Consider the following 12601-nt stretch of genomic DNA (forward strand, 5'->3'; position numbering starts at 1 on the left):
AACATGCCTGGCACGTTTACATTATCAAAGAGATGATTGTATGGAGATGGGGAACACCCCTCCGTTGCATTGTGAACTTGAACAGTCTTTTCACCAAAGCAGCTACATGCGACATTGCAAGGTTTTTGTCAGTCTTTGCCTGAAAACATTAGGCCTTCCTCTCGAACTCTATTTCACTCCTTCTGTGGAAGACTTCAATTATGAGGATGCATCCCGTCATAAAAGGTTCTCTGTAGATGGTGCAACTCTGGCTTCTCTTCCCCGTGCTTTTTGAAAATAATCCGCCCGCCCGAGGCCCTGATGAGGTTTGAACTCATGACCCCTGGTTTACGAGACCAGTGCTCTGCCACTGAGCTACAAGGCCACCTGCTGCTTGCTCACAGCCAACAACAGAAAGTGCAAAGAAACCATGGGTTTTACCTAGGTAGATCTCCAGGTATATGAATTTCTGGTTGTGTAAAAATGGCTGTATATCTCTGCATGTGTTCAGTACGTCATCATACATCTGATTTGCGAAAGCGTGTGTGCTTATGTTGGTGATACATTGTCGGTATGCGTTTGAGTATGTACTTTTACGGGTATGTATGTATTGAGTAGGATGCTGAACAGGTTCATGAGTTTAGATAGCAGGTCAGAATGATGGCAAAAGGAACATGTAAAAGGCAGACAACTAAAAGAAAAAAGAATTTGGGATGTAAGCTTGGGAATTTACTAACTGCGCTGATTTTGGCTCCTATAATAGTAAAGAATGGAAACCTACGAGGAAAGTCTTTGACTAATTTCATTCTCCGCCTGCACCAATGAACTTATTTTTACATCTCTATTTCCATATCTGTACTCATTCCTGTCTTTCACAGGGAGGTTGAAAGACTTTGGTCTATGTTTAAATGCAGACTATAAAGAAAAAATACGACGAAGGTGGGATTCAAACCCACGCGTGCAGAGCACAATGGATTAGCAGTCCATCACCTTAACCACTCGGCCACCTCGTCTGTTTGGGAACGGTGCTCGAGTCCCATGCTTAAAGAGGAGATAAAACAATGGTGGTGCAAAGTCAGTGAAAAATAGATCATGTTTGTCATAGTAGAAACAAGATCGTTGACTCGTTCTTCCTTACCCGGCCATTGATAGATAAACACATCAAGTTGAAGTTCAGAAAAATATAACAAGAGCTCCTGGAGGGTTCACAACACTAATCCAGAGGAAGGTGCTTGAGCTTCCGTATGGCACACCATTAGTAGTAAAACCAGCATAACGCAAGCTCCAGTTTCCCAGTGTTTGGCATAATTCAACGTTTCCAGCCAAGATCAAAGTTCAGATGCTGCTGCTTCCTGTGATGTCATTGAATTTAAATAGTGAGTGATGGCAATAACCCTTTTCCAATTAAATTTTGCCACATCAACGTCCCTGAAAATAGAGAAAGGCGTGCAACCCAGAACCGCTGTACTGTTCAATAGAGTAAGGGCTTCACCGTGATCATCTGCATCTGTCATCACAAGATTATCAAGGTCTTTTTCTTGAAGAAATTAGGTCCAGAAAGCCGACCTTCCCCACAGACTATTCAGACACCTTGCGCTTGTGGCTTTGTTATAGGCCCGAATCCATTGGTAAAAGGTTGCACAGGTACAATGTGCAATATCAGTTCCTATTCAACAATGTTCAAGAAAATTACCATTTGGAGGCCCTGATGAGGATCAAACTCACGACCCCTGGTTTGCAAGACCAGTGCTCTGCCACTGAACTACAGAGCCCCTCAGGTTATGACGCATAACAGCAACACAACGAGCACACAACATGATGTTTACTGGGTAGACATATTTGAAGGGTGTGTGAGAATGTATGTATATGATTGTGATTTGACCTGTTTTTTTCTGGGCGATTTTTTGAGGAGCAGCTAACTTGTGCGTATTCCGCGCAATTTTAGGGTGACTAATGAGGAGATGTGATGCGTGAAAGTTGAAAAAAACATGTACATGGCAGCAGAGAGACAATATGGATATTACCTTTGCTTTTTTAAATTTCTATCCGGATTCTGGCTCAAAGGGTAGTCAAGCAGAGCAGATTGCATTCCTGCCAGTAACGACAACCTTGTTTGTGTCCTTCTTAATCAACTAACATGCATATTTTAACTTTTGTCTGTATGTTCTTTGAAAGCCAATGGCAATGGTGCTTAGAGCAATGCAGATGTTTAAAAAAGATTTCAAAAGTTAAAATCGACGAAGGTGGGATTCGAACCCACGCGTGTACAGCAGATTAGCAGTCCATCGCCTTAACCACTCGGCCACCTCGTCTACAGTGATTATGTTAGGCATTCAAGTCTTTACAGGTAATAACACAAACATCTTCAAAATAGAACCACAATGCGTTCCTTGTTGAGGTACATCCAGCCGTTTGCAGGAAAACTGCCTCACTTGCTGTTGAGAAAAATTCATCAAAGTCCTGGGGTGTTTATAGGCATCGCCAAGATGACATTGGGAGGTGTTTCAATTGACACGTGTTGAATATGAGGAAGAGCATCATGCTAGCTCCAGTGGCACTGCCTGCAGCATGACAAAAATGTAGAAGGGACATTTGACTGCACCATTGGCTGAACATTAGTGGCAAAGTGTATATCAGGCTAAAAGGTAAGCTCCAGTGGCACAATATGGGCACTACAAGGCACCCATAATTTGGTGTCAGCTAAAAAGACAATGCCAGAGCTTGTGGGTGCTTTTGTACACTTGTGTGTGTGTTTGTGGGTGTAGTTTCATGTCGAAAACCAAAACACAGCAGCTCCAGTGGCGCAATCACTTATACAGCAGTACATGCAGTGAGCAATGCCGAGGTTGTGAGTTCAAGCCTCACCTGGAGCAACTTTGGAACTTTTTACTAATTCACCTCAAAACTGAATTATTGAACCAATAAATGTTCTGGACATTTATTGGTTCACCTCAAGGTTTCCTTGATTGTCAGTTAATGTATGACAGCTCCTCTGCCTTTTAGACATGGAATACTCATTGCAAGTTATTTATGGGGTGTTTGCGCTTTAAATACAGCTACGGAGGGTTTTTGAAAATAGAACAGAAAATAAAAAATGTCAACTGTTATTATACTCCATTTTCTGCTGAGCACCACTTACGGAAGACATTTGTAAAGGTAGAAAAAGGGTTACTGGAGTAGGATCCAGGAGACAATATCAACTTACAAAGAATAATGTTGTCTATTTACTGCATTATCGCCTTTGAAGCAAACCTCTGAGAATAAATACCCTTTCACTAATCAGGCAGTCACTTTGATAAAATCAAGCAGAACAAGGATGCTGATAGGAACTCGCCTCATTTGCATATGGGCTAGGGCTTCTGGGAGCCATGAGAATTAGGAGTTGAAGGTTTTGCAGATCGAGATTGCTAAAGGGCTGGGCATTTGCACAGACCTCTCCATGCCTGATTGGTGCCGAAGGTTAGTTGCAAGTGGTCCCCTGCTCACCCTACCTTACACAGGGCCATGCCCAGTTAGGCCCCTCAGGGCTAGGCCCGGCAGGGCTAAGCCCGGCGTTTGTCAGGGGAAGTGGAAGTGCCTGGACCCCTGCTCATCATACCTCAGAATCTGGTCTAGCTATTGCAGACATGGGGAATGGTGCTTATATCCCATTGACAGCGCCCACAAGCTGCATACTAATAGCCAATGATGTGTGAATGCGGTCAGGGTAGCAGACATATAGAACAATTGGGTGGGTTCGCTTCCGAACTGGATGCACAGGAGCAGGAGAGAATGGCTGTTGGCGATGTATGCAACTTGCTCTGCGTGAACACATCTACCGACCCCTTCCCCTACACACACGGGCACCTACACACACACACACACATAGCCATTGGAGCTATGCAGAGCTAATCAGAAAGATTGGTAATCATTAGAACATGAAAGATATGTGTTCATTTTTTATTAAACTTGTGGACTCCCGCAGAAACGGAGGGACTCACATCTCTAATTGAGGCTTGCTTACCTCTATACAAATGTGTTTGCTGGCTGTCTTTCTTCAACTGGTATGTGCGGTTGTGTCTGTCTTTGTCTTTCAACACGCCTGGCACGTTTACATTATCAAAGAGATGATTGTATGGAGATGGGGAACACCCCTCCGTTGCATTGTGAACTTGAACAGTCTTTTCACCAAAGCAGCTACATGCGACATTGCAAGGTTTTTGTCAGTCTTTGCCTGAAAACATTAGGCCTTCCTCTCGAACTCTATTTCACTCCTTCTGTGGAAGACTTCAATTATGAGGATGCATCCCGTCATAAAAGGTTCTCTCTGTAGATGGTGCAACTCTGGCTTCTCTTCCCCGTGCTTTTTGAAAATAATCCGCCCGCCCGAGGCCCTGATGAGGTTTGAACTCATGACCCCTGGTTTACGAGACCAGTGCTCTGCCACTGAGCTACAAGGCCACCTGCTGCTTGCTCACAGCCAACAACAGAAAGTGCAAAGAAAGCATGGGTTTTACCTAGGTAGATCTCCAGGCATATGAATTTCTGGTTGTGTAAAAATGGCTGTATATCTCTGCATGTGTTCAGTACGTCATCATACATCTGATTTGCGAAAGCGTGTGTGCTTATGTTGGTGATACATTGTCGGTATGCGTTTGAGTATGTACTTTTACGGGTATGTATGTATTGAGTAGGATGCTGAACAGGTTCATGAGTTTAGATAGCAGGTCAGAATGATGGCAAAAGGAACATGTAAAAGGCAGACAACTAAAAGAAAAAAGAATTTGGGATGTAAGCTTGGGAATTTACTAACTGCGCTGATTTTGGCTCCTATAATAGTAAAGAATGGAAACCTACGAGGAAAGTCTTTGACTAATTTCATTCTCCGCCTGCACCAATGAACTTATTTTTACATCTCTATTTCCATATCTGTACTCATTCCTGTCTTTCACAGGGAGGTTGAAAGACTTTGGTCTATGTTTAAATGCAGACTATAAAGAAAAAATACGACGAAGGTGGGATTCGAACCCACGTGTGCAGAGCACAATGGATTAGCAGTCCATCGCCTTAACCACTCGGCCACCTCGTCTGTTTGGGAACGGTGCTCGAGTCCCATGCTTAAAGAAGAGATAAAACAATGGTGGTGCAAAGTCAGTGAAAAATAGATCATGTTTGTCATAGTAGAAACAAGATCGTTGACTCGTTCTTCCTTACCCGGCCATTGATAGATAAACACATCAAGTTGAAGTTCAGAAAAATATAACAAGAGCTCCTGGAGGGTTCACAACACTAATCCAGAGGAAGGTGCTTGAGCTTCCGTATGGCACACCATTAGTAGTAAAACCAGCATAACGCAAGCTCCAGTTTCCCAGTGTTTGGCATCATTCAACGTTTCCAGCCAAGATCAAAGTTCAGATGCTGCTGCTTCCTGTGATGTCATTGAATTTAAATAGTGAGTGATGGCAATAACCCTTTTCCAATTAAATTTTGCCACATCAACGTCCCTGAAAATAGAGAAAGGCGTGCAACCCAGAACCGCTGTACTGTTCAATAGAGTAAGGGCTTCACCGTGATCATCTGCATCTGTCATCACAAGATTATCAAGGTCTTTTTCTTGAAGAAATTAGGTCCAGAAAGCCGACCTTCCCCACAGACTATTCAGACACCTTGCGCTTGTGGCTTTGTTATAGGCCCGAATCCATTGGTAAAAGGTTGCACAGGTACAATGTGCAATATCAGTTCCTATTCAACAATGTTCAAGAAAATTACCATTTGGAGGCCCTGATGAGGATCGAACTCACGACCCCTGGTTTACAAGACCAGTGCTCTGCCACTGAGCTACAGAGCCCCTCAGGTTATGACGCATAACAGCAACACAACGAGCACACAACATGATGTTTACTGGGTAGACATATTTGAAGGGTGTGTGAGAATGTATGTATATGATTGTGATTTGACCTGTTTTTTTCTGGCCGATTTTTTGAGGAGCAGCTAATTTGTGCGTATTCCGCACAATTTTAGGGTGACTAATGAGGAGATGTGATGCGTGAAAGTTGAAAAAAACATGTACATGGCAGCAGAGAGACAATATGGATATTACCTTTGCTTTTTTAAATTTCTATCCGGATTCTGGCTCAAAGGGTAGTCAAGCACAGCAGATTGCATTCCTGCCAGTAACACGACAACCTTGTTTGTGTCCTTCTTAATCAACTAACATGCATATTTTCACTTTTGTCTGTATGTTCTTTGAAAGCCAATGGCAATGGTGCTTAGAGCAATGCAGATGTTTAAAAAAGATTTCAAAAGTTAAAATCGACGAAGGTGGGATTCGAACCCACGCGTGTACAGCAGATTAGCAGTCCATCGCCTTAACCACTCGGCCACCTCGTCTACAGGGATTATGTTAGGCATTCAAGTCTTTACAGGTAATAACACAAACATCTTCAAAATAGAACCACAATGCGTTCCTTGTTGAGGTACATCCAGCCGTTTGCAGGAAAACTGCCTCACTTGCTGTTGAGAAAAATTCATCAAAGTCCTGGGGTGTTTATAGGCATCGCCAAGATGACATTGGGAGGTGTTTCAATTGACACGTGTTGAATATGAGGAAGAGCATCATGCTGGCTCCAGTGGCACTGCCTGCAGCATGACAAAAATGTAGAAGGGACATTTGACTGCACCATTGGCTGAACATCAGTGGCAAAGTGTATATCAGGCTAAAAGGTAAGCTCCAGTGGCACAATATGGGCACTACAAGGCACCCATAATTTGGTGTCAGCTAAAAAGACAATGCCAGAGCTTGTGGGTGCTTTTGTACACTTGTGTGTGTGTTTGTGGGTGTAGTTTCATGTCGAAAACCAAAACACAGCAGCTCCAGTGGCGCAATCGGTTAGCGCGCGGTACTTATACAGCAGTACATGCAGTGAGCAATGCCGAGGTTGTGAGTTCAAGCCTCACCTGGAGCAACTTTGGAACTTTTTACTAATTCACCTCAAAACTGAATTATTGAACCAATAAATGTTCTGGACATTTTTTGGTTCACCTCAAGGTTTCCTTGATTGTCAGTTAATGTTGTATGACAGCTCCTCTGCCTTTTAGACATGGAATACTCATTGCAAGTTATTTATGGGGTGTTTGCGCTTTAAATACAGCTACGGAGGGTTTTTGAAAATAGAACAGAAAATAAAAAATGTCAACTGTTATTATACTCCATTTTCTGCTGAGCACCACTTACGGAAGACATTTGTAAAGGTAGAAAAAGGGTTACTGGAGTAGGATCCAGGAGACAATATCAACTTACAAAGATTAATGTTGTCTATTTACTGCATTATCGCCTTTGAAGCAAACCTCTGAGAATAAATACCCTTTCACTAATCAGGCAGTCACTTTGATAAAATCAAGCAGAACAAGGATGCTGATAGGAACTCGCCTCATTTGCATATGGGCTAGGGCTTCTGGGAGCCATGAGAATTAGGAGTTGAAGGTTTTGCAGATCGAGATTGCTAAAGGGCTGGGCATTTGCACAGACCTCTCCATGCCTGATTGGTGCCGAAGGTTAGTTGCAAGTGGTCCCCTGCTCACCCTACCTTACACAGGGCCATGCCCAGTTAGGCCCCTCAGGGCTAGGCCCGGCAGGGCTAAGCCCGGCGTTTGTCAGGGGAAGTGGAAGTGCCTGGACCCCTGCTCATCATACCTCAGAATCTGGTCTAGCTATTGCAGACATGGGGAATGGTGCTTATATCCCATTGACAGCGCCCACAAGCTGCATACTAATAGCCAATGATGTGTGAATGCGGTCAGGGTAGCAGACATATAGAACAATTGGGTGGGTTCGCTTCCGAACTGGATGCACAGGAGCAGGAGAGAATGGCTGTTGGCGATGTATGCAACTTGCTCTGCGTGAACACATCTACCGACCCCTTCCCCTACACACACGGGCACATACACACACACACACACACACATAGCCATTGGAGCTATGCAGAGCTAATCAGAAAGATTGGTAATCATTAGAACATGAAAGATATGTGTTCATTTTTTATTAAACTTGTGGACTCCCGCAGAAACGGAGGGACTCACATCTCTAATTGAGGCTTGCTTACCTCTATACAAATGTGTTTGCTGGCTGTCTTTCTTCAACTGGTATGTGCGGTTGTGTCTGTCTTTGTCTTTCAACACGCCTGGCACGTTTACATTATCAAAGAGATGATTGTATGGAGATGGGGAACACCCCTCCGTTGCATTGTGAACTTGAACAGTCTTTTCACCAAAGCAGCTACATGCGACATTGCAAGGTTTTTGTCAGTCTTTGCCTGAAAACATTAGGCCTTCCTCTCGAACTCTATTTCACTCCTTCTGTGGAAGACTTCAATTATGAGGATGCATCCCGTCATAAAAGGTTCTCTGTAGATGGTGCAACTCTGGCTTCTCTTCCCCGTGCTTTTTGAAAATAATCCGCCCGCCCGAGGCCCTGATGAGGTTTGAACTCATGACCCCTGGTTTACGAGACCAGTGCTCTGCCACTGAGCTACAAGGCCACCTGCTGCTTGCTCACAGCCAACAACAGAAAGTGCAAAGAAACCATGGGTTTTACCTAGGTAGATCTCCAGGTATATGAATTTCTGGTTGTGTAAAAATGGCTGTATATCTCTGCATGTGTTCAGTACGTCATCATACATCTGATTTGCGAAAGCGTGTGTGCTTATGTTGGTGATACATTGTCGGTATGCGTTTGAGTATGTACTTTTACGGGTATGTATGTATTGAGTAGGATGCTGAACAGGTTCATGAGTTTAGATAGCAGGTCAGAATGATGGCAAAAGGAACATGTAAAAGGCAGACAACTAAAAGAAAAAAGAATTTGGGATGTAAGCTTGGGAATTTACTAACTGCGCTGATTTTGGCTCCTATAATAGTAAAGAATGGAAACCTACGAGGAAAGTCTTTGACTAATTTCATTCTCCGCCTGCACCAATGAACTTATTTTTACATCTCTATTTCCATATCTGTACTCATTCCTGTCTTTCACAGGGAGGTTGAAAGACTTTGGTCTATGTTTAAATGCAGACTATAAAGAAAAAATACGACGAAGGTGGGATTCGAACCCACGCGTGCAGAGCACAATGGATTAGCAGTCCATCACCTTAACCACTCGGCCACCTCGTCTGTTTGGGAACGGTGCTCGAGTCCCATGCTTAAAGAAGAGATAAAACAATGGTGGTGCAAAGTCAGTGAAAAATAGATCATGTTTGTCATAGTAGAAACAAGATCGTTGACTCGTTCTTCCTTACCCGGCCATTGATAGATAAACACATCAAGTTGAAGTTCAGAAAAATATAACAAGAGCTCCTGGAGGGTTCACAACACTAATCCAGAGGAAGGTGCTTGAGCTTCCGTATGGCACACCATTAGTAGTAAAACCAGCATAACGCAAGCTCCAGTTTCCCAGTGTTTGGCATAATTCAACGTTTCCAGCCAAGATCAAAGTTCAGATGCTGCTGCTTCCTGTGATGTCATTGAATTTAAATAGTGAGTGATGGTAATAACCCTTTTCCAATTAAATTTTGCCACATCAACGTCCCTGAAAATAGAGAAAGGCGTGCAACCCAGAACCGCTGTACTGTTCAATAGAGTAAGGGCTTCACCGTGATCATCTGCATCTGTCATCACAAGATTATCAAGGTCTTTTTCTTGAAGAAATTAGGTCCAGAAAGCCGACCTTCCCCACAGACTATTCAGACACCTTGCGCTTGTGGCTTTGTTATAGGCCCGAATCCATTGGTAAAAGGTTGCACAGGTACAATGTGCAATATCAGCTCCTATTCAACAATGTTCAAGAAAATTACCATTTGGAGGCCCTGATGAGGATCGAACTCACGACCGCTGGTTTACAAGACCAGTGCTCTGCCACTGTACTACAGAGCCCCTCAGGTTATGACGCATAACAGCAACACAACGAGCACACAACATGATGTTTACTGGGTAGACATATTTGAAGGGTGTGTGAGAATGTATGTATATGATTGTGATTTGACCTGTTTTTTTCTGGGCGATTTTTTGAGGAGCAGCTTATTTGTGCGTATTCCGCGCAATTTTAGGGTGACTAATGAGGAGATGTGATGCGTGAAAGTTGAAAAAAACATGTACATGGCAGCAGAGAGACAATATGGATATTACCTTTGCTTTTTTAAATTTCTATCCGGATTCTGGCTCAAAGGGTAGTCAAGCAGAGCAGATTGCATTCCTGCCAGTAACACTACAACCTTGTTTGTGTCCTTCTTAATCAAGTAACATGCATATTTTCACTTTTGTCTGTATGTTCTTTGAAAGCCAATGGCAATGGTGCTTAGAGCAATGCAGATGTTTAAAAAAGATTTCAAAAGTTAAAATCGACGAAGGTGGGATTCGAACCCACGCTGCCTTAACCACTCGGCCACCTCGTCTACAGTGATTATGTTAGGCATTCAAGTCTTTACAGGTAATAACACAAACATCTTCAAAATAGAACCACAATGCGTTCCTTGTTGAGGTACATCCAGCCGTTTGCAGGAAAACTGCCTCACTTGCTGTTGAGAAAAATTCATCAAAGTCCTGGGGTGTTTATAGGCATCGCCAAGATGACATTGGGAGGTGTTTCAATTGACACGTGTTGAATATGAGGAAGAGCATCATGCTGGCTCCAGTGGCACTGCCTGCAGCATGACAAAAATGTAGAAGGGACATTTGACTGCACCATTGGCTGAACATCAGTGGCAAAGTGTATATCAGGCTAAAAGGTAAGCTCCAGTGGCACAATATGGGCACTACAAGGCACCCATAATTTGGTGTCAGCTAAAAAGACAATGCCAGAGCTTGTGGGTGCTTTTGTACACTTGTGTGTGTGTTTGTGGGTGTAGTTTCATGTCGAAAACCAAAACACAGCAGCTCCAGTGGCGCAATCGGTTAGCGCGCGGTACTTATACAGCAGTACATGCAGTGAGCAATGCCGAGGTTGTGAGTTCAAGCCTCACCTGGAGCAACTTTGGAACTTTTTACTAATTCACCTCAAAACTGAATTATTGAACCAATAAATGTTCTGGACATTTTTTGGTTCACCTCAAGGTTTCCTTGATTGTCAGTTAATGTTGTATGACAGCTCCTCTGCCTTTTAGACATGGAATACTCATTGCAAGTTATTTATGGGGTGTTTGCGCTTTAAATACAGCTACGGAGGGTTTTTGAAAATAGAACAGAAAATAAAAAATGTCAACTGTTATTATACTCCATTTTCTGCTGAGCACCACTTACGGAAGACATTTGTAAAGGTAGAAAAAGGGTTACTGGAGTAGGATCCAGGAGACAATATCAACTTACAAAGAATAATGTTGTCTATTTACTGCATTATCGCCTTTGAAGCAAACCTCTGAGAATAAATACCCTTTCACTAATCAGGCAGTCACTTTGATAAAATCAAGCAGAACAAGGATGCTGATAGGAACTCGCCTCATTTGCATATGGGCTAGGGCTTCTGGGAGCCATGAGAATTAGGAGTTGAAGGTTTTGCAGATCGAGATTGCTAAAGGGCTGGGCATTTGCACAGACCTCTCCCTGCCTGATTGGTGCCGAAGGTTAGTTGCAAGTGGTCCCCTGCTCACCCTACCTTACACAGGGCCATGCCCAGTTAGGCCCCTCAGGGCTAGGCCCGGCAGGGCTAAGCCCGGCGTTTGTCAGGGGAAGTGGAAGTGCCTGGACCCCTGCTCATCATACCTCAGAATCTGGTCTAGCTATTGCAGACATGGGGAATGGTGCTTATATCCCATTGACAGCGCCCACAAGCTGCATACTAATAGCCAATGATGTGTGAATGCGGTCAGGGTAGCAGACATATAGAACAATTGGGTGGGTTCACTTCCGAACTGGATGCACAGGAGCAGGAGAGAATGGCTGTTGGTGATGTATGCAACTTGCTCTGCGTGAACACATCTACCGACCCCTTCCCCTACACACACGGGCACATACACACACACACACACATAGCCATTGGAGCTATGCAGAGCTAATCAGAAAGATTGGTAATCATTAGAACATGAAAGATATGTGTTCATTTTTTATTAAACTTGTGGACTCCCGCAGAAACGGAGGGACTCACATCTCTAATTGAGGCTTGCTTACCTCTATACAAATGTGTTTGCTGGCTGTCTTTCTTCAACTGGTATGTGCGGTTGTGTCTGTCTTTGTCTTTCAACACGCCTGGCACGTTTACATTATCAAAGAGATGATTGTATGGAGATGGGGAACACCCCTCCGTTGCATTGTGAACTTGAACAGTCTTTTCACCAAAGCAGCTACATGCGACATTGCAAGGTTTTTGTCAGTCTTTGCCTGAAAACATTAGGCCTTCCTCTCGAACTCTATTTCACTCCTTCTGTGGAAGACTTCAATTATGAGGATGCATCCCGTCATAAAAGGTTTTCTGTAGATGGTGCAACTCTGGCTTCACTTCCCCGTGCTTTTTGAAAATAATCCGCCCGAGGCCCTGATGAGGTTTGAACTCATGACCCCTGGTTTACGAGACCAGTGCTCTGCCACTGAGCTACAAGGCCACCTGCTGCTTGCGCACAGCCAACAACAGAAAGTGCAAAGAAACCATGGGTTTTACCTAGGT

The 12601-nt window shown here is 43.7% G+C and overlaps 14 non-coding genes across 14 annotated transcripts; 2 read left to right on the plus strand and 12 right to left on the minus strand.

The window, feature by feature from the left end:
• Positions 1-292: 292 nt before the first annotated feature.
• On the minus strand, positions 293-364 carry TRNAT-CGU (transfer RNA threonine (anticodon CGU)). Its single transcript has one exon. It is a non-coding gene; the product is annotated as a tRNA-Thr (tRNA).
• A 546-nt stretch (positions 365-910) lies between these two features.
• On the minus strand, positions 911-992 carry TRNAS-GCU (transfer RNA serine (anticodon GCU)). Its single transcript has one exon. It is a non-coding gene; the product is annotated as a tRNA-Ser (tRNA).
• A 687-nt stretch (positions 993-1679) lies between these two features.
• On the minus strand, positions 1680-1751 carry TRNAA-UGC (transfer RNA alanine (anticodon UGC)). The gene has a single exon. It is a non-coding gene; the product is annotated as a tRNA-Ala (tRNA).
• A 463-nt stretch (positions 1752-2214) lies between these two features.
• TRNAS-GCU (transfer RNA serine (anticodon GCU)) lies at positions 2215-2291 on the minus strand. The gene has a single exon. It is a non-coding gene; the product is annotated as a tRNA-Ser (tRNA).
• A 2056-nt stretch (positions 2292-4347) lies between these two features.
• TRNAT-CGU (transfer RNA threonine (anticodon CGU)) lies at positions 4348-4419 on the minus strand. The gene has a single exon. It is a non-coding gene; the product is annotated as a tRNA-Thr (tRNA).
• Positions 4420-4965: 546 nt separating this feature from the next.
• On the minus strand, positions 4966-5047 carry TRNAS-GCU (transfer RNA serine (anticodon GCU)). Its single transcript has one exon. It is a non-coding gene; the product is annotated as a tRNA-Ser (tRNA).
• A 687-nt stretch (positions 5048-5734) lies between these two features.
• TRNAT-UGU (transfer RNA threonine (anticodon UGU)) lies at positions 5735-5806 on the minus strand. Its single transcript has one exon. It is a non-coding gene; the product is annotated as a tRNA-Thr (tRNA).
• Positions 5807-6271: 465 nt separating this feature from the next.
• TRNAS-GCU (transfer RNA serine (anticodon GCU)) lies at positions 6272-6348 on the minus strand. The gene has a single exon. It is a non-coding gene; the product is annotated as a tRNA-Ser (tRNA).
• A 480-nt stretch (positions 6349-6828) lies between these two features.
• TRNAI-UAU (transfer RNA isoleucine (anticodon UAU)) lies at positions 6829-6923 on the plus strand. Its single transcript has 2 exons — positions 6829-6866; positions 6888-6923. It is a non-coding gene; the product is annotated as a tRNA-Ile (tRNA).
• A 1500-nt stretch (positions 6924-8423) lies between these two features.
• On the minus strand, positions 8424-8495 carry TRNAT-CGU (transfer RNA threonine (anticodon CGU)). Its single transcript has one exon. It is a non-coding gene; the product is annotated as a tRNA-Thr (tRNA).
• Positions 8496-9041: 546 nt separating this feature from the next.
• On the minus strand, positions 9042-9123 carry TRNAS-GCU (transfer RNA serine (anticodon GCU)). The gene has a single exon. It is a non-coding gene; the product is annotated as a tRNA-Ser (tRNA).
• A 687-nt stretch (positions 9124-9810) lies between these two features.
• On the minus strand, positions 9811-9882 carry TRNAT-UGU (transfer RNA threonine (anticodon UGU)). The gene has a single exon. It is a non-coding gene; the product is annotated as a tRNA-Thr (tRNA).
• Positions 9883-10880: 998 nt separating this feature from the next.
• TRNAI-UAU (transfer RNA isoleucine (anticodon UAU)) lies at positions 10881-10975 on the plus strand. The gene is made up of 2 exons: positions 10881-10918; positions 10940-10975. It is a non-coding gene; the product is annotated as a tRNA-Ile (tRNA).
• Positions 10976-12467: 1492 nt separating this feature from the next.
• Positions 12468-12539, minus strand: TRNAT-CGU (transfer RNA threonine (anticodon CGU)). Its single transcript has one exon. It is a non-coding gene; the product is annotated as a tRNA-Thr (tRNA).
• Positions 12540-12601: the final 62 nt, after the last annotated feature.

This window comes from Ambystoma mexicanum, unplaced genomic scaffold (assembly GCF_040938575.1).
Source record: "Ambystoma mexicanum isolate Mex_15411 unplaced genomic scaffold, UKY_AmexF1_1 Mex_scaf46, whole genome shotgun sequence".
In the NCBI taxonomy this organism is placed as follows: domain Eukaryota; kingdom Metazoa; phylum Chordata; class Amphibia; order Caudata; family Ambystomatidae; genus Ambystoma; species Ambystoma mexicanum.